We start from the raw sequence: 24,050 nt of genomic DNA, 5'->3' as shown, positions 1-24,050 counted from the left end.
GAAGCTTAAACAAAAAAAAAAGACTTGAGTGCGTGCTCAACAGGGCTTCTCAGCTGCTGAAAATCCTTATCAGACCCCCTTCCCCCATGTCTGAATTCCACAGTATCTTCGGGAGGTCAACTGCTCTCTCTTCACCTGAGTAACTGGCAGTGATTTTTCAGATGGAGAGGAGGACCTGAAATAAACCTGAACTGGCAGGCGTATACCCAGCGACAGGCACTACACACGGGGGGCCTGAACCCGAGAGGCTGGCATCAGCCTTGCCCTCTAGGCAAGGATCTTCGTTGTAAACTTAGTCAGATGCGTCCGTGGAGTTTATGAAACACTTATCTTCGTAAGGAGGAGCAGCGGGCCAGACTCTGAGTACCGTCTTACACACAAGTCAACGGAGACAGGAGACACCAGGTTCCTGGAGCGAGAGCTCTGTTTACTCGGACACCTAGCTTCACACTTACAGGCACCGATAAGGACGACAAGAAGCAAAGCCAAATTAGATTCAGGAGCACCCTACCCCCAAGAAAGAACCTAAGGTTTCCTTCTTCCTCCTACAACTAAGTCACCGAGTACAAAACTGGGGAAGAAAAGGCTGACATTTCCATGAAACCATCTCAGTCCGTTTCATAAAACAGCAAACATTATTTCACCTAACTCCACAGCTTTCACCAGATTCATCTTTCTGGCAGAGCCCCGTCTGGGAATCGGGGTACCTAGCTTTTATTCCTTTGATGCCACTACAACACATTCTTTATTTTTACAGGGCCTCACTCCCACCTCGAGCAAATTCCAAAGAGCAAAGAATAATATTATTCAGACCAGGATTTTGTGAAGCCCTTTCAGCGCCGGGACAAAAGGCACTGGTAGCAGACAAAGTATGATTATGACTGCGGTCCTCGCACCCAGGCACACTGGCTTCGAATCTTTCAACAGCCCTTTCATCCCGTAACAATTATCCCAGAAGCAGCCCCAGCCTCACCCTTACCCCCTACTCTCCTCTACAGAAATCCAAGTTGCTTCAGAAAGTGTCCCCTGCCAAGAGACAGCTGCCCAAAGCTCGGCCCGCAGGCCAGGCCGGGGGAGTGGAAATAATGCACAGGCAGGACCAAGGCCGAGTCAGAGGAAGGACCTGGAGGGTGCTGGGGGACAATGCCAACAAAGCACAGATCTGTGAAGCGGCGCGGAAAGTGACGGCGAAGGGCGGTCCTGCTCCGAGGAGGTGTCCTGTAAGCGCCCCGCACACGGCACCGGCCTCTCCCGGCGCCACTGCCTGTTCACGGCCTTCAGCATCGCGGCACTATCTGCTTCCCGGCTGTCTGAATTAACTCCAGTGACTGCAGAAGTCCGGCAGGGCAAGGAAAACAAGTGCACTACTACTCTGTTAAGATTAAAAACTCAAGGTCATAAGTACCCGTCATGACAGTCAACTGAAGACAGATGGGAGGTTTCTCGCCTCCAGGAGCAAACCTCTCAGCCTTCCCGCCTCACCATCAACTACCTCCAAAGAAGAAAGTGGCTCCAGAGACCCTTTCTCGGACGCGAACTGCATCACCTCCTCCAGAGGCCCAGACTGCCTGAGCCACAGACTCACGGCAGCGCTAGGAAACCCATTGGCTCTCCCGGCCTCCGGGCCCAGGAGGAGCCAGCGTCCCAGCTCGGAGAGGGGGGAAAGCAGGGCCACTCGGCTCGACCTGTTCTCACAGGTTGCAGAACTGGTGTTTCGGGGAAGACGGTTTAATGGTTCTGCAAGAGCAAAAAGAGACCTGCTTTGTGAGGAAGCCAGCTGACACAACGTGCCGCTAAATTCACAAGCGCACGAGTGCGAACGCTTCTGCCGACTGGCCCCCGCGGCGCGGGGAGGCAGACAGCTTCTGAAGGTCACATTCTAGGGCCGGCGTTCAGTAGGATTAGACGTAGGCTGACAATCAGTCCGGGGCTGCAGTATGAGTTAGGCCATTAGCATCCTTTCTGACCTTGGATGAGCTACTTAACCTTCCCTGGGCTTCATTTTTCTCTTTTTTGTAAAACAGGAGCGGTATTTCCAGAGATGGCAGAACTCTGTTAGAAGTTCTGCAGAAGGGTGCTCTGGGGCAGTGGTCTCAAAACGGATTCTAAACCCGTATCAGGGAAAATTTTTACCATGAACCTTAAGTATGTGTGTATGCAGGTGCCTGCTCATATCTAACCAATTCATATTAAATACTACATTTAATGTTTCTAGGGAAAACCGGAAATTCCCACATTCTCTCTCTCTATACCACCGGACCACATTCCATACCCCTCTGGGGGCACACCTCCCTCCTCGGGAAATCCACTTTTGTATAAAGCCCAGAAATGGTGACAAGAAAATACAATCACCTTGGAAAGGAGTTGTCATTCTTACTGTATAAATTTCTGTCAGGAGGAGGAACTTTAACACCATCTCAACTCTGGGGCAGAACCCAAGTGTCCCGATACAAAGAGGCTAAGAAGCTACGATGGTGCCCGAGGCCTCCAGCACAGGAGCCACTCAGGAAGCTCCAGAGAACAACCACATTTTACACTCCGAGGTCAGGGACCGTCCTGGACCCAAACATAAATGACTTTCTTCCTGTTTTAAGGCACTACATTCCCAACAAATCCACTACTTTTACCCTGATCAATTTCCACGTAAATTTCAGTCCCGAGCAAACCAATCTGAGCTTGGAAGAGCTGATGGGCCCAGGTAGCTGGCGAGTTTAATTATATTAGCCCTACTGCCTACACTCTAAAAATAACCACCACTCCTGCCAAACTGAAGGTTAAAGGGTAAACTACTGGGGGTGGGGAAAAAAGATCCAGGTGTCATTTTAATTTCTACCCAAGAAATTCCAGGGACCTAGATCCCTCTCAAGAAAAAGGCCTTAAAGTTTTAACCAAATATATGACAAAATATTAACTAAAAACCCAGCAAAGGGGCAGTTAACACAGTGTATGGAAGTGCTTTTTGGGGGCGCCTGGAAGGCTCAGTTGATGAAGCACCCCACTTTAGCTCAGGTCATGATCTCAGTTTGTGAATTTGAGCCCTGCATCGGGCTCTGTACCAACAGTGCAGAGCCTGCTTGGGATTCTGTCTCTCTGTCCCTCCCCCACACATGCTTTTATCTCGTTCTCTCTCAAAAAAAACACAAACTACTACAGAGCAATCAAAAGGGGTGGATTAGTGACACACAGCAACAAGGATGGGTCCCAAATGCGTCATGCTTTTTCAAGACTCTATGTAATAGGATTCCACTCAGGCAACATTCTAGAAAAGATAAACTATAGGGACAGACCGCAGATCAGTGGTTGCTGGATGGGGGTGGGGGGAGGATGGACCAAGGCCAAGTACAAGAAGACTTCTGAAAGCGACAGAAATGTCGTCCGCCTTGACCGTGGGTGGTGGTATGTGACTACGTGTTTGTTAGCATCCAGAGAATGGGTCCCTGGAAAAAGGCATCGATTTTCCTGTATGTGAATGATCTCTCAATAAATTTGGCCGAAGAAAAGAGAATGAGAGAAGGGAAGCGGGGGGAAGAAGTTGGGCAAAATGTTACAGGACAAAGCCCAACAATCAAAAATTAAAAATACTAAATTCTCAAGCCTGTGATAGTAACGGAAGTCAGCTAAAGCGGTCAACATGCCAAAGTAAATGAAGGCAAAACATCAGGTCTTCTTGTTTGAAAAAGAAAAGTGTGGGAGAGGTTTTACTGTGACCAAAGATGCCCGTGACTTACCAGCAGCACCGTTAAAGGGAAGCGAGGGGTGCCCGGGGGGCTCAGTCGGGGAAGCGTCAGACTCTGGTCGTGACCTCACAGTGTGTGAGTTCGAGCCCCATGTTCCCTGCTTGGAATGTTCTCTCCCCCCTCCCTGCCTCTCTCTCAAAAAAATAAACGCTAAAAAAAGAAAAAAGATGAATCCTAAACTTCTGAGAAGACCTGAGCCCTACTGTCATGGCGACACGGAGGGGTATCGAGAACTGAATGCAGTTCCAAATAGTTCCCGTGGTTCTACTGTTACTTTGTACCGTTCATGCTTTTAATTTTATTTTTTAAATTCCTTTCATTGAATTTCATTTTCACTCCTTTGGAGTCTAGGACCTAGAAAAATAAGTCTGATAATTCTCCCTCACCTCAGGCCCCATGGGCGCATCAACCCCCCCAAATATTACCGCCACTGCTCCCCCTCCTGAGACCCGAGCTCACAGACACAAACACGAGCCCAGTGCGCTTGGGCCGGCCCGGTGACCCGCTCTCCTACACAGACACCATAGTTGAAGCAGACAAAGTTTTAGAATTCCCTCTGAAACTGAGAAACGGTGGTAGAAAATACTTCAATTACTAGTAAAACAGACATCGGAGAGCCACAGTCTTGTGCTGCTCCTGGGAGGACAAACGTCCCAACGCACGCACAACGGGACAGCTCTTCAGGGCCAACGTCCATCCATGGGACTGATTTGCCTTTTTGCCCTGGGCTCCGTGGTCCATCTGGAATCGACCAGCCCTACCTTCCCCATCCCCAATTGTGGAGTCTGAGCTGAAATGACTCATTTTAAATCCTTCTCTTCATCTTCCTATTCCTCTACTTCACAAAAACACTTCTGGGCGCCTGGGTGGCTCAGTCGGTTGAGCCTCCGACTTCGGCTCAGGTCAGATCTCACATTCGTGGGTTCGAGCCCCGCGTCGGGCTCTGTGCTGACAGCTAGCTCAGAGCCTGGAGCCTGCTTCCGGTTCTGTGTCTCCTTCTCTCTCTGCCCCTCCCCCTCTCATGCTTTGTCTCTCTCTATATCAAAAATAAATAAAACATTAAAAAAATTAAAAAAAAAAACACCAAACACTTCTGGCCAACTTTCCAGCCAGCAGCCACACTCCAATGGTATGGTGTTTATTAATCAGAGAGCTTCATGCCCTGAAATTCAAAGGATAACCCCAAGGAAACAGATTCCCACTACAAACCAGGTTTCCAGGGGGGTAGGTTCTGGGCCACGCTCTATTAAGCGCACAGAGGGGCTGACCACACTGCCCGGGCCCCCCCGCCCCCCCCCCGCCCCCCGGTAAACTGGATGGAGGAGCAAAAAGAAACTGCACATGTTTCCGGATCAGGGAAGTTAATCTCTTATCAGCGGCGTGCAGACTCGACAGCACCAGGCAACCTAACCACACAGCTGCCCTGGCTTGTCCCAACACGGTGGGGCTCTGGCACCACCCAGCGGCCCAGCTGCACACAGACAAGCCACTAACACCGACATACAAGGCAATAGGGGAGTTACAAACACAGACAAGGCAGTCACACATAATCCTCTCTGGAGCCAATCATCAGTCAGGGAAAACGAGTGTCCAACTATGACACAAGTGATGCAAGCACAGGATTCCAGCAGGTTAAAATGAGGAATAGCAGGACAAGGAGGAGACGCTCCGTGGAAGATGAGAATCACGTTCGAGTCTGGTCTGGCTACACGGGGGGCTACCATTGAGGAGCTGAGCAGAGCAGTAGGTGTGCGTGTGTGTTAGGCATTGGGAAGGTTATTTTGTTGAGGATAAGAAAACAGACTGAAATGGACAGAAAAGGAAGGACAAACAAGTTCAGAAGCTACCATGGTTGTTGAGGTAAAAAGCAAAGAGCACCCCAGGCTGACGGCAGAAGACACGAGAAGGGAATCGACATGAGAACCTGGAGAGGGGAACTGATGGGTCGGCGGTAGTTAAGAAGCGCAAAAAAATCAAAACGACAAGTTGGGGTCTGGGTGCCCAGGGGAAACCAATCCCATAAATGAGAAGCTGGCATGTGGAGAAGAGATACAATTTTATGTTTAAAATCCACGTTGACATGTCAGGAAGGTAGCAGAAAACAAGTGTAGGTCTGAAATTTGAGAAATCAGGGTCAGGGATACAGACTTGGGAATGACTTGTATGAAGCTTCAAAATCTATAATCTTGTAAACTCTGCCTCACTAAAAAACCAAAAATGTATGTCCCAAGAAGGGTGAGAGTCCAAGGAAAGAATCCCGGGCTAACATCCACCCTTAGAAAAAGAAAGAAGACAGAGACCACAAAATGCTCAGGAGAGCAGAAGGAATAATGAATGAGGGCTAAGGGTCTTGGAGGTCAAGGCGGTGAGGATGGTCCATGCAGAAAGAGAGAAAAAGAGAATTCCGATTTCAAATGCTACAGAGAGGTTCAGAAAGACGCATACGGAGGAAAGGCTCTAAGCATCAGAGAAGTCTCCCGTGGAATTACCTCACGCATAAAGGGAGAATGTCCTTTCCTCCCTCTTCCAGGATCATAACAGGACTCCGTGGAGTCCATTAAAATTCTTTCCGTAAGATACTCATCAGCCTACCAATTAATCATAACCTGAGACCCATGTTTCAACAATTCAGAATTAAAAAAATTTTTTTTTAATGTTTATTTTTGAGACAGAGAGAAAGAGCTTAAGTGGGGGAGGAGCAGAGAAAGAGGGAGACACAGAATCCGAAGCAGGCTCCAGGCTCGAACTCACAAACTGTGAGATCTGACCTGGGCCAAAGTCGAAAGTTTAACCGACTGAGCCCCCAGGCGCCCCAGAAATGTTTTTACTCACATAGTCATGTGGACAGGGCTTTTATTCTTTTTTCTTTCTTTCTTTTTTTTTTTTATTTATTTTTGATACAGAGAGAGACAGAGCATCTGAGGGGGAGGGGCAGAGAGAGAAGGAGACACAGAACCGGAAGCAGGCTCCAGGCTCTGAGCTAGCTGGCAGCACAGAGCCCGACGCGGGGCTCGAACCCACGAACGTGAGGTCTGACCTGAGCCGAAGCCGGAGGCTCAACCAACTGAGCCCCCCAGGCGCCCCAGGGCTTTTATCCTTTATATACACTTTTATGAGAAATACTGAATTCTTCCTTCCAGCTCATTTGCTCTGTCACTCGGCACTGGTTCAAAAGCAGCATGTGGGACAACAGAAGGCTTCTGGTGTCGGTCAGACCTGGGTCACACCTGCCTCTACCGCTCACGTTTAAGTCTGTCTGTTTCTCCTCCTATAAAATGGGGTAATACCATGACCCTGCAGAAGCTGGTTTAGAGAATTAAAAGTTTTTGCAAAGGGCTTGTCTGTACCTGGGAGGTATGTGTATTACTTTTCTAGCTTCTCATTTCCGGTTCCAGATCGCACTTCCTAGAGAAGCGTGGGCTTTTTCACCATTCAGCAAGGACCCTCCAATCACTGTACACCGATGAGGACATGGTCCTAAGTCTATGAAATCTGTTTCCCTGCTCTCACTGGCCTATTGAAGAAATCAGAGGGGTCTGTCAATATCTGGAGTGCATCCATGCTCTACGAACTAAGGTAAAGCAGTACACCCAGGTCCCAAAATGTAAGCCTCTCTCTGGTTCCTCTCCCTCTTGAAGGGTCACTGGATGGCCAAGATGAAGACCTCAAAGCGTCCCAGGTGACGAGGAAGAAAAGAAAGAGTTCCTGCGTCAACTACACCACGAACAAGGAACTTCACTCCTGCCCTGGATGAACGCCTCCTCTCCCGGATGGCAACGCCAAGGTCCTGTGTTTATAGTTTACTGGCTCTAATTCTAGTCACAGTATTTCAGAGTATGTTAGGAATGCGCTCTAAACCTTAAGTGCTGTCTGCAGCAACAGACCCAAGGGACCTTTTAGGACAACATTTAAGCCCGTTTACCTAAATTTAAAGGATTCTAAGGAGAATTCATTTCTAAGGAAACGCCACTGTGTTTCCACAATGAAATGAGTTGCTTCCCATGAGAATCCAGCCCCCGTTCCCAGTTTTTACACTCACTCTGCAAACTGGCCTTTAATCACTGGAAAGGACATGGAAGTATGACGCTCCAAAGACATCACTCACAATGAAACAACAAGAAACAGAAAGGCTAAAAACATCAAGCAACGCCCTCCTACCTGCACTAGGAGAGAGGAAGAGTCCTAATGCTGGGTCCAAAATTCGACTAAAAACGTATCTGAGCATATGGCAGTGCTTGAAGCACACCAGAGGCATACAGCCTCCTGGCTGCCACTAGAGGGGAGTCCTACGGCCAGTTTCCAGACGGCTGAGGAAAACCAGACCAACAAGATGACACGAGACGCAAGCACGGATGCCCATGTTAGAGCCCGGACTGACCGCCTTAAACAGTATCAGTGTCGAACGACAAGACCAAACATCTCACCCCTCACGTGCAATACCAAAAATGTCCGCAATAGCCCACTCAGTCACACACACTACAGTTCATTACTGAGATGCCTCCCTTGTCATATCAGTCGGTCCCCGTGCCCTATTTGCAAACTCAGGGCAGACTCAGTGCATTAATTTATCTTTAGCACGCACATTCCAGAGGGTAAGGTAGTACTTGAGAAAGTGGGCTTCTGGCCCAGAAACTATGTCCTACAGAGACAGGGATAAAAGCCCGCTCTAAAGGCGTGTGACCGAGGCACAAAATTCATCACACTCCTAACTTCCAAAGACCTTTCAAGGAGTTTCTTCTCCAAGAAAATAACTGAATCAGTAAGCTAGAATTTCTGACCAATCTTACCCATGACAAAGTCCTTGTATTACATTCACAAAAACATGAAGGTGAACAGTTTTCACTATTACTGTAAAGCTAACCTAAAATCACTGGCACGTAGCTCTGACATGAAAATCTACACACGTCACTACCTCCATGTCTGGGGCTGATTCAATTCTTCCAGTTAGTTGCCTGGGGTTCCAAATTGGTCAAGTGTAAGCAGATTATCTTGGCTTACTGGTAATTTGTTTTTTTTTTTTTTTTTAAATGCTAATTCAATCTCAAAAACTAACTTTAACACCAATGTTATACAACAAAACCCTCTTAACTCTGTCTTCTATAATCCAGACAATTCCTAGACACGTTGAGAACAACTTGTCTATAGTCGAAACAACCCAGAAACAAACCTGTCTCCTGACAACAGTTACAGCGAGCCAGTCACTGTAGCTCACCTGACGGAACTCAGAGCCGAGAGCGCGAGACTCGGAAGGTCTCCGTCTCCCACAACAGGGCATGCTTCTGCAGATGTCTTCTCCTACAGTCCTTTTGCTTTTGCAATGTCACTATTGTTGTAACCAGGCAACAAAAAGGCTGCTTTCTTGTACTCTCTCTGCAGACAAGCTTCTGTCTTAGGTTGGTCCCAGCGAACACTAAGGATCACAGAACTGGTGCTGGGTTCTAGACATTCCACAGAAACAGACTGCCGGATACAGTGCCCTGTCAGGCTGGTGGTGGGAGCGACGCTCACAAGGATACCTACCCTCCCACTCAGCCGTGCTAGGAAATACTTTCTAATAAGATGCGACAACTCTTATGCAATGCCCTGAAATATAAAATAACTTCAGAAAGGTTCAGAATTTTATAGCTGTGGTCCAAGACTAAGAATCCTGTAAGAATCCTGGTTCACTGGATACACAGATGTCACCTGGAGCACAGAAAGCGAAAGCCCTGGGGGAGGAGAGATTCGTGCCCAGCACACAGAGTAATAAGGAGCAAAGTTAGGCCTCTTTCTCCCCCCACCCCATTCCTCTCCCAACACGGATCTCCAGATCTCATAAAAACATAAATAATAAATTGGGGGCGTGTGGGGGCTCAGTCGGTTAAGCGTCCGACTTCAGCTCAGGTCATGACCTCAGGGCTCACGAGTTCGAGCCCCGTGTTGGGCTCTGTGCTGACGGCTCAGAGCCTGGAGCCTGTTCTAAATTCTGTGTCTCCCCCTCTCTCTGCCCCTCCCCTGCTCGTGCTTGCACTCACTCTCTCTCAAAAATAAATAAAAACATTAAAAAAATAAATAATAAAGATGCAGCAGTCTCAGGCCACCTCAAAACCCTCCACCGAAAAGTCTACTTCGCGGTGGTGGTAATGAAAGCTGACCAAGTCTAACTTGATCATTGGCCTGAACGAATACAGCTGATTTCACTGCAACGTTATCAACGCTTTAATTTTCATGTGCTCCCCCCAAAACACGTAGGAGAAAAGCCAACGAGAGAAGGTTAAAAACTCGCATCTATGCCATCACGCTGGTACAACAGGCCAGCTGGGGAGATGAAATAAAACGCTCCACACTCCTAGCTCCCAAGCCCAGACTCACTTCCGAGAACAAGGAGACCTTTTCATGGTCTAGGCCTCTGATGATCTATTGATGAAGGTCACTGCAGAGCCCAATAGCTTGGAAAAAATGTATTCTTATCAAGGCAAAAAAAGGAAAAGGCATCAGGGGTGGCAGGAGCAGAGACAGTGAACGCTGCGGCAGCAAGGGATGGAATCACACTCCTCCTGCCGACACTGGCCAGGTGCACGGACAGAGGCCAAGAGAAGGAGGCGACGGGCTGAGGAGATGCACTGACGTTCAGCCTAAGAACGCACCTAGCGGCACACACTGACATCTGATTTTTCCACTGTCCTCTGGTCCTGAGCCCCCACCACGCTGACCCCAATCATGTCCAGAAGGTAACTGCAGATGTGTACCTACAAAAGCAAACGTCTAAGCTGACCAATGAAAAATGATTAAAAAAAAACTGTTGGAAAGCAGAATGCAAAGAAGTAGACCCCAGCATACGCCTCGTTCCAAGCCATAGCAACAATGAGTTAAGAAAACAGAAAACGCTTTAGTGTCTACCACGTGTGAGGCATCATGGAAGAGCTTCGCATAGGTTCCCTGCTGCAGTTCCAGCGATGACGGTGGGAGGTGAGTGGCATTATCCCACTTTTAGAGATGTGGAAATTAAGAGTCAGAGGAGTTTAAGCAGCTTGCCCAAGGTCACGTGGCCAGTCACTCTCAGTGCAGTCCTGGGGCTCTGCTCTGGCCGGCTCTGCCGGCCGCATGCACCCGTCTTACCGACACACGCACGTGCGCAGTTCGTTTTCCGAGAGGACAGCACACAGAACAAAACTCACCAGGGTCACGCTCAACCTTTACCTACTACCTATCATGAAAGCGTCATGAATCAGCCAGGCCTCCCTGCCAGAGCCACTCAGCTCTTCCGTCGAAGCCCGTGGGCTTCACCCACAGCACTATTCTGCACTACCAGAAACGCAGGGGTCTTACAAAAATTCCCTTCCCCAGTATGTTCTGACTCCCTCTCGGCCCCCAGCCTATGCTGCTGAACGCACTGATGATTCCTCTGCCGACCCAGAATTCTTCAGACCAGCCGCTACCTTCCTTAACCCCGACTTTACCACGATGGCCTGAAAAACCGGAATTCTGAAGCCGACTGAACTCGGACACCAACTAATGGCAGCGCCACTTCCCAGCTTTCGGCGAGCAGCAGGCGGAGACTTTCCTCTAAACAGAAATAACCACGCAAAGCGCTGAGAAGGGAAGAGACCTGATTTGACAAAGCGCTGAACAGGACTCAGACAAACGGATTCCCGGCCTTTAACAATGTAAGAAACATGATCCACAGAAAAGCAGCGACACACGGGGCAAATGAATAAAGGAAGAGGGAGACACATTCCCTTCTAGGCTTACCGGGGCTTATTGGAAGATACAGAGCAACAGACGGACAGAAAGTCAAGACGCCCACAGCCCATAAAACTTGTCAAAGTAATTTAACCGGAGCTGGAACCCAGCCAAGAACAATATCCCGACTCTTGGGGATACCCCGGTAGGAATTTTGTGACTGTCGTGGTCAGCACTTGGGCATCAGGGTAGGGTCTGTCTTGGACTCAGGAATTTAAATGCCTTCAACTCCTACTCACCTTTCCTTCTTTATCTCTGAAGGAGGGCCAGGCTGAGCTCCTGAGAAAATAGGTCTGTTGATTCACTGAAGGGCTGAGAAAAGTTAAAGTTTAAATGGCAAAAGTATCTCTACTGAACATAATACAAAATATCTGTGAAGACATTTCGGTATCTTTTTCGACCTCCTGGGCACTGTTTAAAATCAGAGGAATTCTAACAACTGAACACATAAAAGAACCCAAGTAGTTACAGAAATAACACGAACCAGACAAGTACTCTCCCAGCTCCACTAACACGTTAAAGTCACTTCGAAGGAAACCCTGAATCCTGCCAAGGCTAACGCATAACCAAACCTCTCGCCGAGGAGCCACAGAGCAGGGGAAATCCCGGAGAATGTGATAGCGCTGCCGCCGGTTTGTTTACAGAGACTCCGGCAACGGTCCTATGAGTCAGAAATTCAAGCCACCAGATGCTTTCCAACTAACAGGGAGCAAATGGTACGGTTCTGCGGGGCCCTGAAGGATCTGGGGGTGAGGGGCAGTCAGCTCCGAGAACTGCATTACAAAGGGAACGAGACCGGACGGCAGCAACCGACTTGGACCTCGGCCTTCCGTACAAGGTGCTGGGCCCGGAGCACTCGGGATGGGGGAGGGGGCACGCTGCGCGGTGGCCCCGGGGTGACGGGGAGACGCAGGGCGACCGCTTCCCCCAACCTCAGGGGCCAATACGCGCACCCAAACGGGTCCCCCGAGGAGCAAAGGCGTCCCTGTGGGCTGTGGGGGCAGGCTCTTGGGGGCAACCCCAGGGCTGACCTGAGGCAAGGGCAGCCAGTCCTCCCGGCGGAGACTCGGGTCGGGGCCAGGAAAAGACCTGAGCCCTGGGAGCTTGGAGAAGGAGTCCTCCAACCTATCCTGACGGGGAGCGGGCCAGGGGCGAGGGGGTCAGGCCAAGCCGGAACGAGACACGGACCGGGTAGGTCAAGGGGGGGGGTGTCCGGCTGGGGCAGTTACAAGCACGGGAGCCGGCGAGGCTCAGCAGCCCGCTTCCCGTCTCGGGTCATCCTTCTGCCAGCGGCTGCTCCGACTGCTTCAGGCCCAGCCGCCCCGTCCACTGCCGCCACCAACGCCGCCGCCATCTTACACTGGCCAGCGGCCGCCACCACCACCGCCTCCGCTCTCGGCGCCTGCGCCTGCGCCGCCACGCTTTCCGGCCCCGTTTGCGACGCGGTGCTGGAGGAGACTGGAGGGAAAGTGGTCGCGCGAGCTCTCGGGTCCCAGCCCTCCTCGGAGGACGCACAAGGGGCGGGGCTTAGGGCCGACGGAAAACAGAGCGAGGGGCGCGTGCGCAGTCCCGGGAGGCGAAGCTGTTTTCGCGGCGGGCTTGGAGGGGCTCGCTCCCCTCGCCCCGCTCCGCACGAACGCGGGCCGGGGGCTCCCCAGGGTCGTGGCCGTGGGGTGGAACTAAATTTCATTTCTAGCGGACTGGAGGGAAACCTCGTGGGCGGCCTCCATTTCCGCCCTGGTTTTGAATCCTGGGAACAAGCGGTTCTTGCCAGGTTCCCTGTGGAAACCCCATTTCCTTTGAGGACTTTGTTTTCTTAAGTGGTTTCAATACCTTTGAGACCCGCTTCCCCTCGAGAGCTTCCATTTGCCCGTTTTAAATTAAAAAGAAGGGATTCGGAGGCTTCAGATGCAGCGGAGCTTTTCAAGAGGCTGTTTCTCGAAAGTGCGGGGAGGTCGCAAGGTCCCCAGAATGGGCTTGGTGGTGGACACTGCTTCGTCTGACACCTGAAGGAAGCTTGCAGGAGGTCCTTGGAAAGGTTGCTACCAGGCCAGGGTGCAAGAACCTGACCCCGTTCACCTCTACCGCTACCATCCTATTATAATTCATTGTATGCTACTAAGACTATTGCAAGGAACGCCTAGCTGGTTTGTCTACTTACATTATTGACTTGTTAAACAGAAGGCACCCAGTGACCTTTTAAAACGTAAGTCAGGTCATATTATTACCCCAAAAGTTTCCCCATCACATACATACATACATACATATCAGGCTGGATTCCAAAGAAGACCTTACATGATCTACCACACTGCCTACTTCTGCTCGAGCGTTACTGGTCTTCTCCACTCCTAGCCCCAGCCAAAGCAGCGTCCATCCCGGAAGGGCTTCTGCATTTGTTCCCTCTTGGGATTTTCATCCATCAGATCTTGACTAGACTTGCTCTCTCCGCTCAGATCTCTACTGAAATGCTCCTTCAGAGAAGCAGCGCTTGACTGTTCCAACTAGAATGACACCCTACACCACCATCCTCCTCTGCCTTCTCACTGCATTTTTTCATAACAATTTTTACCTGTGACATTTAGCCTATAATTATGTGTTTATAACTGTAAAATACCACTAGAATATAAGCTCTATAATGGTAGGGACTGTCTGTGTCACCTTTGTAACCCCAACATCCAAAGAGGACCAGAGCACAAGGCAGCTATCCGATGCCTTGCCATTCTACCCATTCTTTCATTCACTCCATCAACATACGCTGAATTCCTATAGCATGTGTAAAGCACCTGTTTTAGGCACTGGGGCTGAGACAGTGAATAAAACAAGATTCCTGCATTCACAGAACACATTTATCAAAACGGGGGTGGGAGTGTAAGGGGAGGGGGAGGTCACAAAGACAATAATATTGCGTTATGAAGACTAGTGAAAAATAAAGCGGGGTAAAAGTGGGTTATCTGAGTAGGTGTGCTCTCTTACAGAGGCGGTTCAGAGAAGGCCCTCTGCTGAGGTGACATTTGAATAAAGATTTGAAGTGAGAGAGTGAATCGTATACACTGGGGGAAGAACCTTCTAGGCAGAGGAAATAACAAGGTAAAAAGACCTGAAGCTTCAGTGTGTTTGGTGTATTCAAAGAGCCAGGGAAGCCAGTGTGGCAAAAGAGCAGATTCGTTTAAAGAAACATGATCAGAGCCAGATTACTCCCAGATTAATAGACCAAGAAGAGGACTCTGGATTTTATCCCCTCTGAGTGCTAGGAAGCCATGGCGGGAAGCCGTGGAGGGTTCTGAGTAAAAGGGTGACATGATCAGATTTGTAAACGGAGGAAGAGATTTACTCTGGTTGATTCTTTGAACACTGCCTGCAGGGAAGCAAAATGGAAGCTGAAAGACCAGTTAGGAAGCTATTGCGAAAGATCTGCAAGACCAGTGTTGCCGTGCATGTGGCAGGAAGTGACTGGATTCAGGAAATACTTTGAAGGTGGCAGAGTTGCTCTGCTAATAGATTGAGTACGGAGTGCAAGAGAAAGCGCCAGGCTCTCTCAGGCTTTTTGACTTGAGCAACAGGATAAACAGTAATGCCATTTGCTGAGATAGAACTCCAGGCAGGAGGGGTGAGCAGGAGGAGGGTTTTTGTTGGAAAAATGTCCGGTTCTATTTTAGACATGTTAAACTGGAGGAGCCTATTAGATTTCCAAATGGAGCTACTGAGTAAACAATTGAAATATGAATCTGAGGCTCACAGGACAAGACAATTGCTGGTATAAACTGGCGAGTTATTAAGGTACAAATGGCATCTATAACCATGGATGGTGGGGAATGCTTACTTAGCGTGGAAGGTAAGACAAGCAGTCTATATATATCTAATCCCAAGGCACTCCAACTAGTAAAGGTCAGGGAGAAAAAATATCCAGCAAAATTTCCTTAAAAGGGGCAGCCAGGAAATAGAATTTAAAAACCAAGAGAGCAAGGAGTCTTATAAAGTAATTTTTTTAAACGTTTCAAGAAGGGGACTACCAACGTCATTCCTGTTTAAGAGTCTGAGGTTAAGAGGACTAAAATTTGACCACTGGATGTGCAAACATGGAGGTTAAGACCTCAAGAGTCACTTTAGTGGAGCTCTGGAGATGAAAACGTCCCCCTCTGTGATCTGGTTTCTACGCTTGCCGCTTTGGACACCATTGCTATTGCCACCAAATCTTATGTGGGGCTCTCCCATTGCATTTGAGGTTGTGGCAACCGTTTCCCCTTATAAATATCCTATCTCCGGGATATCTGGGACACTGTAAGTCAAAGTTCTATTTATGTCACGTGACCATTTATCTCATGAGCTCCTCTCACTCTAAGTGTTCTTCCAAAGTGATCTCATCCATTCCCACAGTTTGAACTACCATCTATGTCCAGTCTTTTTTTTTTTCCTAATGTTTTATTTATTTTTCAGAGAGAGAGAGAGACAGCGTGAGCAGGGGAGGGTCAGAGAGAGAGAGGGAGACACAGAATCCAAAGCAGGCTCCAGGCTCTGAGCTGTCAGCACAGAGCCCAACGCGGGGCTCGAACCCACGAACCGTGAGATCATGACCTGAGCCGAAGCCGGACGCTCAACCGACTGAGCCCCCGGGCGCCCCGTCCATGTCCCAGTCTTTATTGCCAACTCAGGTTTCTTCAAGGTTTAGACTCACGTATCTAATAGCCATTGGCACTTTAAAAAAAAAAAAGCTTTATTGAAATGAAATTCACATACCATAGAATTCACCCATTTAAAGCATGCAATTGAATGGCTTTTAGCACATCCACAGACATGTGCCGCCATCACCACAGTTAACTTCCAACCATTTCTGTCACTTCGAAAAGAAACTGGGTGCCCTTTAGCTACCACCCTCTATCTTCCCATCCCCCCACCCCCAGCCCTAAAGAACCATTAACTCGCTTGTCTCTATAGATCTCCCTATTCTGGACTTCCATATGAATGGAATCATAAAATGAATACATGTTTTGTGTGTGACTGGTTTCTTTCACTTAGCATGTCTTCAAGGTTCACCCGGGTTGTATCATGGGTCACGACTCCATTCTTTTTTATAGCCAAATATCGTTCCCTTGTATGAGTACATCACATCTTGTGTATCCAATCATCTGCTGACAGTTTGGTTGGTTGTTTCGGCTATTATGAATGACACTACTATAAACATTCAGGTACAAGTTTCTCTGTGTGGATATACATTTCACTTCATTTCTCTTGGGTATATACCTAGGAGTGGAATTTCTGGGTCACGTGGTTAACTAACTACATCCTAAATCATCTGAGAAACTAACAGGCTGTTCTTCAAAGCAGTGGTACCATTTCACATCCACACGGTGTATGAGGGTTCCAATTTCTCCTCATCCTGTCCAATGTTTGTTATCTGACTTTTTGATTTTAGACATCCTAGTGGATGTGAAGTGGTATCTCACTATGATTTTGGATTCCACTTCTCTGATGACTGACACTGTTAAGCATCTTTTCACGGGTTTATTGGACCTTTCTGTCTTCTTTGAAGAACTGCCTATTCTGATCCTTTGCCCATTTTTAAATTGCCTTCCTATTACTGAATTGTAAGAATATGTATTCTAGATACAAATTCCTTATCAGGTATATGACTCACAAATACTTTCTCCCATTCTGTGGATTGTCTTTTCATTTCTGATGGTCTCCTGTGAAGTACAAATTTTGATAAATTTGTCTTTTCTTTTGCTGCTCATGCTTTTGGTGGCTTATCTAAGAATCCCTAGCTAAGTCTAAAGTTACGACAGGGGTGCCTGGGTGGGCCACTCGGTTAAGTGGCCAGCTTCAGCTCAAGTCATGATCTCACGGTTTGTGGGTTCCAGCCCTGCATGGGACTCTGTGCTGACAGCTCAGAGCCTGGAGCCTGCTTCTGATTGTGTCTCCCTCTGTCTGACCTTCCCCCCGTCACACTCTGTGTGTGTCTCTCTCTCAAAAATAAATAAACATTAAAAAAAATTTTAAGTTATGACAGTTTTGCCTGTCTGTTTTTAGTTAGTACTTTTAGGTCTTTGACTGTTTTAATTTTGTATACAATGTGAGGTAAGGATTGAGCCATTCTTTTGCATGTGTCTATCCAGTTGTCCCAGCACCAGTCTGAAAAGACTGTTCTCTCCCCCTGGATGGTTTTAGCACCTGTGTGAAAAATCAGTTGACCAGAGATGTAGTTTATTTCTGTACTCTTACTTCTATCCCCCTGGTATCAGTGTCTATTCTTGTGCCAGTGCCAGACTGTTCTGATTACCATTGCTTTGTAGTGAGTTCTGAAACTAAGAAGTGCGAGTCCTCCTGCTTTGTTCTTCTTTTTCGGGATTGTTTTCTTATTCTGAGTCCACTGCAATTCTATGTGAATTTTAGAACTAGCTAGTCAATTTCCACAGAGTTTTAGAACTAGCTAGTCAATTTCCCAGAGACTAGCTGGGATTCTGACAGGGAGAGCACTGAATCTTGAGATCATTTCAGGAGTACAGCCATCTTGAGTGTCCGGTCTATGAAAATGAGATGTTCTCCCATTTATGTAGATCTCCCTCCTGTCAACAATGTTTTACAATTTTCACATTTTAGTTTTGCACTTCTTTTGCTAAATTTACTCCTAAGTACTCGTTTTCCCCCAAATATATATATATATATATATATATATATATATTTTTTTTTTTTTTTTTTTTTTTTTTGAGAGCAAGCAAGCAGGGGTGGGTGGAGAGAGAGAGGAGGACAGAGCATCTGAAGTGGGCTCTGAGCTGACAGCAGTGACCCCAATGCGGGGCTCAATGCATGATGAACTCACAAGACCATGACCTGAGCTGAAGTCAGACGCTTAAGTGACTGAGCCACCCAGGCGCCCCTCCCCAAGTATTGATGTTACTGTGAACTGGACCATTTTCTTAACTTCATTTTTGGATTGTTCATCGCAAATGTACAGAACCACAATGTATTTTTATAAACTGACCTTATGTCCTGAGAATTTCCTATATACAAGATCATGTCATCTGCAAACACGGTTTTATTTCTTCCTCTCCAATGTCAGTGCCTTTTCTTTGTCTTGCCTAACTTTCCCGGCCAGACCTTACACAAGCAGTGAGAGCTGATGTCCTTGTGTTATCCTTGACCTTTGGGGGGTGGCGGGGAGAGCAGCCAGTCTCTCACCATCAGCTATGATGTAGGCGGTGAGGCCTTCACAGATGCACTCTATCTATCAGGGTGAGGGGACTCCCTTCTCTTCCAGACAACGGTGCTTTGACGTTTCCACAGTGAGCTCACCTTTGCTCCGCCTCTGTCAAACTCAAACTGCTCCTATTCTTATCTCTCTCGGCTGACACCACGGTTCTGTCATAGGCTAGATGCCCTGGAAGCAGAGCTCAAAAAAGGGATTCCATGCAAATGGTTTGCTGCAGGAGTGTTCTCAAGTAAAACCTGTGAGCAAGGGGGGGGTGGGTGGAGAGGTTAGGTTAAGATATGGGATCCTACATTTAGCCTCCACTGGGAATTCCTGGCACATAAATGGCACATTTGTCCCACCTTGAGGAAAGGGGGGAAGGATTACTTACTATCTGTTATCATTGACTGTTAACACAATTAATGATTACGTCCTCGTTGATAATGCAATCTCTATCAGAACCCCAGCCATGTGCTTGCAGAACTGGCAAACCATTGGCTGCGATGCTGTTCCCAGGAGGGAATAACCTTCCGAGTTTCCCGAAGTGGTTCCTCTTGGTACTGAGGGCAGTTCTCAAGAAGATGCAGCTGTGTGCTATTAGCAGCCAACATGTACACTTCCTGGTAAAGAGAATCCGGACAGGGTGCCCACAGTGTTTACTACAGTCCACCTCTAGCATTTGCTCAGACCCATATGCCTTGTACATAAGTTCGTTCTATCCAGGCATTCTAGTCACTTTCTGAGGACACTTACAAGAGGAGTCCCTAAACTGTAAATGACATTATCTCCCTTCTCTGGCACCTAGTCTAGTCATCTCTCCCTTGACTACCACTTGTTAGTCAAGAGGGCTTACCCAGTGGAGTAAACCAGACCCTCATTCCTGAGGGTTTTGAGCCCCAAGAGATCATGCCCTTATCAAACTGTAATTCTTTACTTATTTATGGTTAAAACTGAGTAGAGGAGGACCAAGGGATATCCCAAGGATCATATGTGCATCAAACATGTGAGCAGTGGTCCTACCTTGTCATAACAGAGTCAGTTATCTCAAATAGTACGGGAACTTCTTTGCTTGAGAGTCTGCAGGCATTAGGAGCTCAACGTGACCCGACGACAGCCATATCTTTAAGTTTATTGAGATTCTTATGTTGTGCCCAATAGAAGCACCTTCCCCCCACTTCTCACTCCCCAATCCTCAAGCTGATCACTGGGAGTGATGCTGAATAGGGTCGCATCTATTTCCACCCCTTGGTTCCAGAGCCCTGGATTTCACCTAAGGGCTGAGGATAAATCAACCTTATTATAGTCATGCAGGTTGACACTGTATTATAAAGGACACCCCATTCTTGCCAGCACCACCAACACACCCGTCAAGAGGCCATCTCAATGCTCTACCAGGTCAGAAGCTTCTGGAAGGAAAGGTACGTGGTAACAATAGTGGACCCCATTGTCAAGTGCCCATTGCTGCATCTGCTTTACCATGAAATGGGTCCCTTGTTCCAAAGCATTATTACGTAGGATCCTATATATACCAGTAGATCAAATGCATCTGAGTCCTTGGATGATAGTACTAGCTAAGACACGTTAGGCAGGATAAGCAAGGCAAAATATGTGATCAGAATAAGTTGTTGACTTTTCCACAACAGAACTGTGGCCACCAGGTGGCTTGAGCAGTGGCGTGGCCTGGAGGATCAGCACTGCTCTTTGTGGCGGACAGCCTAGACATTTAGGAATAGCTAGGTCAGCCTCTGGTAAGCGAGGAGTCCATGCTAACAGGCCAATAAAGAGCCTCCATCTCTGCACACTGAAGAGCTGGGCCAGGTGGGGCTCCTGATCAAATCGCCTGTCCATCTGGTTATTAGCCAACACTTTTCTGGTGACCACTGTAACGAGTCCCACTCTCACAGACCCACCTAGATGCTCACATCTCACGTCTCTCGCATTTTCCTGTCTTGCACCTTCGGGGCCCCTGACCAACCAGCCCACTGACTTTGCGTTCACATATACCCTCGCCTCAGGCCACTTCTCGCTCGCCACAGTGGATGATCACCTACGCCGTCTAAAGACCTACTTACTGGTTGAGAACCTGCCCTCCTCGCCGAGCTTCAGGACCACTCCAGATGGGGCTGCCGAGAAGCAAGCGTCCATATTTGGCTTGCCCTAAAGCATCAAACCAACTCCTCCACGAACCAGACTTGGACTTTTCGTCGTCGTTGAATCAAGTGGTTGCAGTTCTCATGCTGCCACAGGGATGGGCTAGGACAAAGCTCTCAGGGTGACAGATGTACAGAGCATGGGGAACCGGGGACCCTTGTTCAGTTTAACTTACTCGTGCCCACCACGTCTGCTTGGGGCTTCATCCCAAACGTGCCGCTTCCACGGTGAGACGAATCGCCATCGTACCCACCCGATCTTAGGACTTGGCAGGTCTCACAATAACCAGCTGGTTCTATGGGCAGCTGGTCACACAGTCACTTGGTATTTTGTGGTCAAGCACCGAGCCTCTATCAGGGCCTAATCGTATGCCAGGAGATGCTTTTCAAATGATGAAACCTTCTTTACTGCAGATGGCATAACCTTCCTCCAGAACCCGAGAGATCTATGCTGGGACTCTCCTACCGTGGACAGCCCGAGAATCCACACATCATCTTTTCCTACCACAGTACCTCTAGCACTGCGGAATTTTCCAGGCCACACGGCCACTGCTGTGGGGCTGCTGGTATCACACCCGGGATCTGCTGCAGAGGCCTTTCCTGCATTCCCAAGCATGAATATGGTGCCTCCAAAATAAAGAGGCCTGCGAAGGCACTGTGCTGCTTTCTTGGGGTAAAATACACGAGATGCATTACTTTAGAGAGAATATCCCAGAACGCTCCAGATCACTGGACTCCTAAAAACTGAACCAACGTGGCAGGACTGAGCGTCTTTGCAGGATTTATTTCCCACCCTCCAGAGCGTGTCTCCCCAAGGAACTCGGAATACTTGACACTGCTTGTTCAGCGGGTCTGATTAGCATATCCTTGATTCCGGAGTAGCTTAGGCTTGACAAAGCACATGAGTGTGATATTCTGCAGAACGGACGACACGGTGACAGTGGGGGGGAATTATCACCGCTCCAGATCGAGACCGTGCCCCTCACTCGTGAATGCAAACTGCCTCTGACGCTCCTTGAAGAACGTATCCACTAGGCCGGGGGTTGTGTGGAGGGTCAGACGGTGCGCACGAACAGCTGTGAACCTTCCTCTCGCACAGAAAACGCACCGACTCAGCACCGCCTGGCTGATCACCCACCCGACTTCGCGGCAGTCCGGTGCGGTCCGCCTCGGGCAGCCCAGTTACACAAGAGCCAGACACATGAAATTACAAGAGGAAGTGGTGGAGACCCACACCCCGGCACCCCTCTACCTTTTTAAGCATTGAACTAATTACTGCCACTTTCCCCAGAATGCAGTACTTTTCCTTTCTTACCTTGGCAGAGGTGGGTGGGCAGTTTCAGGGGCTTCTACTTGGGCTTTCTACCAACTGCCAAGTATATCCATTCTAAATTTTTTTTTATGTCTTTTTATTTATTTTTGAGAGACAGTGAGAGAGTATGAGCAGGGGAGGGTCAGAGAGAGAGGGAGACACAGAATCTGAAGCAGGCTCCAGGCTCTGAGCTGGCCGTCAGCACAGAGCCCAATGTGGGGTCGAACACATGGACTGTGAGATCATGACCTGAGCCAAAGCCGGACGCTTAACCGACTGAGCCCCCCAGGCGCCCCATGTATATCCATTCTGATTGTACATTTGGAAACTGAAAACAATGACCATGAAGTGGGTTTCTGGACCCACTGGGAGGCTGACTTGGGCAAGCGCTCCGTTCTGACCCCCCCCTTCCCTACTGCAGTGAGGATGGGCATAGGAAGGGGAAGCGCTGCGGTGGCGCTTCGGGTCCCTGGGTATCAAAGTCAACTCAGGCCCAGTATCCCTATTTCCCGACTTTAAAAACCTGGGTACTCTTCCCCCAGTACAAGGTTGCCTAAGTGAATGGATCTTTCAGTTGATAGGTTGAATCTAAGAACTGTCTCAGGCCTAGAAAATGGGCAAGGAATTTTGACTTTTCATTGAAGTTACAGATCTCATTCTTCTGTTCAAGCATTCTGGATCTCTCTTGATTAAATACAACTCAATACCTTCCTTGGCTTGAACAAGGTGCCCTCATGGAAACCCACCCACCCTGACAGAGTTAAGTGCTGCCGCGTGGCTTCCGCTGTGCCGGGCTCCTCCCATCCCCACTGCCCCAAACCAGTTCTTAAACATCCCCTTCCAGAGGCCTCCACCCACAGAGACAGCCACTTCTAAACTTCCCAAAGATGCCAGTGATCCCTCATTAGTGCCTTTCCTTTATAAAGGTGCCCCCGGGCCTTCCTGAGGAACCCGGTCAGCTGGCGCATCCTCCAGTGTAACAGACATCCTTGCACGCCCACTGCCCTCGTCAGGTCTGTCATCTCAACTTCATTTCCTGCGGACCACCATTCTCTCCACGCTCCCCAAGCCATCTCGACAGCGCATGGAAGCGCCTCTTGGGGCCCTCGCCAGGATGGTCCGGAGTCACAGGAAAACATCCTCATTATCACAAATTCTGTATGAATCCGATTCTGACTTCACAAAACCATCCGAACAACTACAGATTTATTTTCTAACATACAGAATTTTGGAACAAAGGGGTACCTCCTTTAAAGTTTGAGAGCAGAATAAAAACTCCACACACAGCTTAAACCTAAGCTTCGTAATCGTTATCTTTTAGCGGGAGAAAAGGCTACAAAAGTAATCTAGAGGTCCTTACAGTGACGCACCCTTACCCTAGAAAAAGCTGGCTAGAGGCAACCCCACGTGAGAGAGAAGGAGCGCAGAAGAGCACTGGTGGCTGGCGGCCTACGGAGACTGGGCAGGGCCCCAGGGCATGCCACTGAGGTGGCTCAGGGACTTGTGCCGGTCTGTGAGCCGTCCTGGACCAGCCTGCAACGCGGCGCATTAGAAATTCAGAGCCTAGAAATGTGTCCACATTCTGCCGCTGCTGTGCTGTCCAGCTGCGTGACCAGTGGGCCTGCCCTGCCGAGGGGGCTCTGGTCAGCCCGGCTGTGGCCAAGCCTGCGCGGTGGCCGGCGTGCTGTGTGAACTGCACACTTGTCCTGGGCACCGGGAACGCATCTGAGTGTGCGAAGGACGGGGTGTTTGTCAAACAAAAACCTGGCCTTTTCGCAAGGCAGTTTGAGAAGCACTGCTCTGTCCTTCCACAAGCCCAGAGTCCCCCCAACAGTGCTTCCGGGACAGAGAGGAGCTGGAGGTCAGTTTGTTCACGTTCAAGCAAAATGAAAATAAACGGCTTAGGAACAAAACTAGATGGGCTTAGAGCATCCGTCTAGATTCCC

The 24,050-nt window shown here is 48.8% G+C and overlaps 1 protein-coding gene and 1 long non-coding RNA gene across 7 annotated transcripts in view; one reads left to right on the top strand and one right to left on the bottom strand.

The window, feature by feature from the left end:
- Window positions 1–12,959, bottom strand: part of DCAF8 (DDB1 and CUL4 associated factor 8) — a 39,707-nt gene extending 26,748 nt beyond the window's left edge. For 2 of the 6 annotated variants that reach the window (XM_029935820.1, XM_029935823.1), the window contains exons 1-2: window positions 12,491–12,952; window positions 11,699–11,771 (exon numbers count right to left, since the gene is read on the bottom strand). The gene's annotated coding sequence lies outside the window, so the exon portion shown is untranslated. Of the gene's footprint in view, window positions 1–11,698; window positions 11,772–12,490 lie in introns of all 6 variants that reach the window. The other 4 variants (XM_029935821.1, XM_029935824.1, XM_029935825.1 and 1 more) reach the window with 3 other exon arrangements.
- On the top strand, window positions 12,086–22,189 carry LOC115288470. The gene is made up of 3 exons (XR_003907022.1): window positions 12,086–12,297; window positions 14,435–14,546; window positions 20,658–22,189. It is a non-coding gene; the product is annotated as an uncharacterized LOC115288470 (long non-coding RNA).
- The last annotated feature ends 1,861 nt before the right edge of the window (window positions 22,190–24,050 follow it).

Source organism: Suricata suricatta, chromosome 3 (genome assembly GCF_006229205.1).
Source record: "Suricata suricatta isolate VVHF042 chromosome 3, meerkat_22Aug2017_6uvM2_HiC, whole genome shotgun sequence".
Classification (NCBI taxonomy): domain Eukaryota; kingdom Metazoa; phylum Chordata; class Mammalia; order Carnivora; family Herpestidae; genus Suricata; species Suricata suricatta.
Note: the sequence above shows the minus strand (reverse complement) of the source record. Positions and strands in the feature narration are given on the sequence as shown.